Below are 4751 nucleotides of genomic sequence, written 5' to 3'. Positions count from 1 at the left end.
CAGATTGAAGCGGGAAAGACGCTCACTGACTGAAACACTGATGGAATGTTGGAAAAGTTCAATGCAGACTGGTAGCCCATGATGTCATCTCTCTCTCTCTCTCTCTCTCTCTCTCTCTCTCTCTCTCTGCCTCTCTCTCTCTTTCTGTCTCTCGTTCTCTCTCTGTCTCTCTCTCTCTCTGTCTCTCTCTCTCTCTCTCTCTCTCTTTCTTTATCTCTCTCTGTCTCTCTCTCTCTGCCTCTCTCTCTCTCTCTCTCTCAGTCAGTTTGTGAGATCAGTATTGTGTTCAAGAAACAGACGTGGTGTTTGTGGGTTTGTTCCGTTTGTCTTTTACTTTCCTGGGACTCTGCAGCAGGACGCTGTGAAATGAAAAGTAGACACTGAAAGTCCAGAAATAACTCTCTTCTAGACATCACGCCCGCTCCCCTCGCTCAATACATCTAGGGAATAAAAGTAAACACGGTGTGTCCGGGTGAGAAATCAGGTTTCATGCTGCTGCTGGTGCTGCTGCAGCGTCTGGCTGGCTCAGCCATGTTTTTTCTCCGTCCACATCTGGTTTCCACTCCTCCGGCTCTTCATGCGGTTTCAGCTGTTTTTCTGTCAGACTTTAAAAACCTCCACGTCCCCGTCACTGCGTCGGCAGTTCTGCCCGGAGGTCTACAGTTACACAGTGCCGTAACCAGCTCATGTGAAATTACACGCCTGACCACAACGCCGTGAAAAAGTGCAGCGCAGCCTCGCAGACACAAATAGACGAGTTTAGAGTGAGTCTGGCCTCAAGCCCAGCCGAGCTCCAGAGGAGAATCTAAAAGTCGTTATAGTCTCAGTGCAGCTCAGTGAGGCTCTCTCTCTCACACACGCTTTTCTCTCTGTGAGGGACGACAGACGCAGACACAAACATTATCAGACACAGACGGACTCAGATAACACACACACACACACATATACACACACAAGGCATTGAGGATGAAATCCTGCAGGACTTCAGCAGACCGTTCAGTAAGTCTTCACCTTTTCATTCATTCAGCTTTCACAGCTTTGTGACACTGTGTGTGTGTGTGTGTGTGTGTGCGCGTGTTGAGTTTTATAGTGTTCAGAGCTGAGTATATCAGTTAGATGAATGAGGGAGACTTTTACACTCTGAAGTTTTGTAACTTTATAAAGCTTCCCTGCTTGGACACACTGATGGACGTTGGAGAATTTCATTTCACACTGACAGCTGATGAGGTCATAATGAGGTGACCTCAGTTCAGCTTACACTAACCCTGAATTCACACCAGACACGGAACCAACATCTTTCATCCTACGTCACACACATACCGTAAAACAGCATGACAATGAGTTTAATTATTATCACACACACAGCACTGAGGTCTGGACTCTGATTGGTAGTCAGGTGTTGATTAATTCTCTCCAACAGCAGGTTTTTAAGAGTGTGTAAATGCTGATACTGTGATGTTTTCTGTAGAGTGGCATTGATTTATGTATGATGTGGTGAAGGAGTCTCCAGTGTCAGTGCTGTGTATCAGTGTGTGTGTGTGTGTGTGTGTGTGTGTGTGTGTATGATGTGGTGAAGGAGAATCCAGTGTCAGTGCTGTGTATCAGTGTGTGTGTGTTTGTATGTGTGTGTGTGTGTGTGTGTGTATGATGTGGTGAAGGAGAATCCAGTGTCAGTGCTGTGTATCAGTGTGTGTGTGTGTGTGTGTGTGTGTGTGTGTGCGAATGATGTAGTAAAGGAGTCTCCAGTGTCAGTGCTGTGTGTGATGTGTGTGTGTGTGTGTGTGTATATGATGTGGTAAAGGAGTTTTCAGTGTTAATGCTGTGTGTGTGTGTGTGTGTATGATGTGGTGAAGGAGTCTCTATTGTCAGCCATGTGTATCAGTGTGTATGTGTGTGTGTATGTATGTAGCTGAAGAGAGAGAATAAAGAGAGACTGCTGAGGGGACGAGTCTGTACAGCTGAAGAGAGAATAAAGAGAGAGACTGCCGAGGGGACGAGTCTTTACAGCTGAAGAGAGAATAAAGAGAGACTGCTGAGGGGATGAGTCTTTATAGCTGAAGAGAGAATAAAGAGAGAGACTGCTGAGGGGATGAGTCTTCACAGCTGAAGAGAGAATAAAGAGAGACTCCTGAGGGGACGAGTCTTTATAGCTGAAGAGAGAATAAAGAGAGACTCCTGAGGGGACGAGTCTTTATAGCTGAAGAGAGAATAAAGAGAGAGATTGCTGAGGGGACGAGTCTTTATAGCTTATAGTTATCCGTCAGCTTCAGTGTTGTATGAACAATATGAGAATCAGGACATTAATGTAGATCACTTGCTCTGTTTAGAGACGTGACTGAGACGAAGCGTGAGCAGTAACGTGAGGCGTCTCTTCGTATTGCGGTGGCTGTGAACTGAAACACGTGATAAACTGTCCGTTTATCTGGAATCAAACGACTGTTATACCTTTAAAGAATCTCCTTCTTCTTCCCCTTCTTCTTCCTCTTCTTCTTCTTCTTCTTCTTCTTCTTCATCTTCTTCATCTTCTTCTTCATCTTCTTCCTCTTCTTCTTCCTCTTCTTCTTCTTCTTCCTCTTCTTCTTCCTCTTCTTCTTCTTCTTCTTCTTCTTCATCTTCTTCCTCTTCTTCTTCATCTTCTTCCTCTTTTTCTTCTTCTTCCCTTTTATTCTTTACTTGTTTACTTGCATTTTGTTCCTTTCTTTTTTTATTTCTTTCTTTTGACCTTTTCCATAACTCCTTTCCTTTCTTTCCTTACCTTCTTCCCTCTTTGTTTAAGTTCCTCTTCTCACATACATTTCTTCTAGACCTTTCTTTAGTTTACTTCCTTCCTTTTTTTCTCCTTCTTCTTCTTCTTCTTCTTCTTCTTTTTTATTTATTTTATCCATTCATTCATTCATTCATTTGTTCCTCTCTTCTTCCTCCCTCTCTCTCTCTCCCCCCGCTCTGTTTCTCTCATTAGTAAAGGATGGGAGGAGACTTTTTTTTTTTTTTTAAATGAAATTAGAAATAAAAATAAAGTTCAGTTTGATGTTTAAATGCTCTTTAGCTGGGTGTGTTCATGTTAATGGCAGACTGTCAGACTAGCGCTGTCGCTAATCACAGAGCAGAGAGAAAGAGCTTCACCACTAATGACAGTCTTACACACACACACACACACACAGCTGTGGGTATACAGTTACGCTGCACAGAACCTCTTTGTTTTCCACAGTCGGGTCCTGAGCGCTGGAGCGTTGCGCTGCTCACCGTCCTGAATGCTTCTTAATGGTATTTTTACGGCATGTTGATGTCACTGTGCACCGTCTCACTTGCTAAAATCGCACACATGCTCACACTCTATCCAGGATATTCGATTCCTTTTACAAACTTGTTGTACTCATTAGAGCACTGCGAAATTGTCTATTTTAAAAGCTTGATAGATTCACACTGAAGTCGACAAACAGTGCAAATGAATCTAGCTCACTAGCCTTTAAGCCTCAAATGTGGGAATGCGAAAGGAATATCGACATTTACCTCGGAGAAATTATTAAGAAAAGACACCGTAACACTGTTTTCGTGGCTTAGCTAAGGGTTAGAGTTAGGGTTAGAAGATCCCAAATGATGAGTTTTTAGACTTCTCACTGTGTTTAATGTTTCGCTAGCTAACAGGTTGCTAGTCACAAGCTGTTTGAAGACTGAGTGAGAATAGAAAGGATTTACCTCAGACATGACATTACCGAGAAAAGGCAGCATTTGATTTGAACTAAATTAATAACAAACGGAAATATAAGATTCTCCTCTGAGGAACAGCAGACACTGAAAGGGAAAACATGATGGGATAGCTTACTGACAATTAGCATATGAGATAATTGTGCATGTGTGTGTGTGTGCAGGGTGTGTGTGTGTCGGGTGTGTGTGTGTGTGTTTGTCAGGTGTGTGTGTGTGTATGTGTGTGTGTGTGTGTGTGTGTGTGTTGCTGTAAATAAGCATCTATGTGCATAATGATGTCACAGCGTAATAAAGTGTTAGTGTAAGTGGTGGTTGCAAGGAGCAGTAGCAACATACCCTACACACACACCCTACACACCCTACAAACACACACACAGGTATGCTGAGGTAGCAGTCTTATTTCCCCCTCTTTCCTCTGAGCACGTTTCAGCTCCACTTAGCTTCGATTTCCCTGGAACAACACCACAAGAATTCCACATCTGAAGAGTTGCCTTTGTTTTCACCATGTGTGGGTTCAGGTTCACACACACACACACACACGAAGAATCTGAGTGCTGTATTTTTGCAGTTGGACTGAATTGTTTAGAACGTGACTCAGGAGTCATTCTGTTGTTCACACTGACTCAACAGCAGCACAGGTTATGTAACATATTCTTATGAATTAGTCTTTACTAGTTATCTGTGTTACTGAGTGAACAGTGAGTCAGTGAGCAGATGAATCGAGTAATCAGTGAACAAGTGACTCAGTTATTAAATCAGTGAGTGAGCCATTTGATATGTGAGTCATTTGTTAAAGAATTTTACGCACTTATTCATCCACTCCATCACTCGTTCAGCAGTTCTGTCATTTTGCTCTGTGTAAGTGTTCACTAGTGTGTTTTATTCTAAACTTTAGTGTGTTGTGTGTCACGTCCTACATAAATAAACACAACTCTTTAATCTCAGCGTAAGGTGGTCATATGGTATTCGAGGCAGTGTGGACGGGGGGAGAGGAGTGTGTGTGTGTGTGTGTGTGTGAGAGAGAGAGAGAGAGACTTATTTATTAT

The 4751-nt window shown here is 42.9% G+C and overlaps 1 protein-coding gene across 1 annotated transcript in view; it reads left to right on the top strand.

Annotated features, from left to right (window-relative positions):
- The first annotated feature begins 279 nt into the window (after positions 1-279).
- The window catches only part of LOC131357356 (protein inscuteable homolog), a 43589-nt gene continuing 39117 nt past the window's right edge, over positions 280-4751 (top strand). The window contains exon 1 of the mRNA XM_058396288.1: positions 280-999. The gene's annotated coding sequence lies outside the window, so the exon portion shown is untranslated. The remainder of the gene's footprint in view (positions 1000-4751) is intronic.

The sequence above is a fragment of the Hemibagrus wyckioides genome, linkage group LG08 (assembly GCF_019097595.1).
Source record: "Hemibagrus wyckioides isolate EC202008001 linkage group LG08, SWU_Hwy_1.0, whole genome shotgun sequence".
Lineage (NCBI taxonomy): Eukaryota > Metazoa > Chordata > Actinopteri > Siluriformes > Bagridae > Hemibagrus > Hemibagrus wyckioides.
This window is presented reverse-complemented; position numbering and strand designations above follow the sequence as displayed.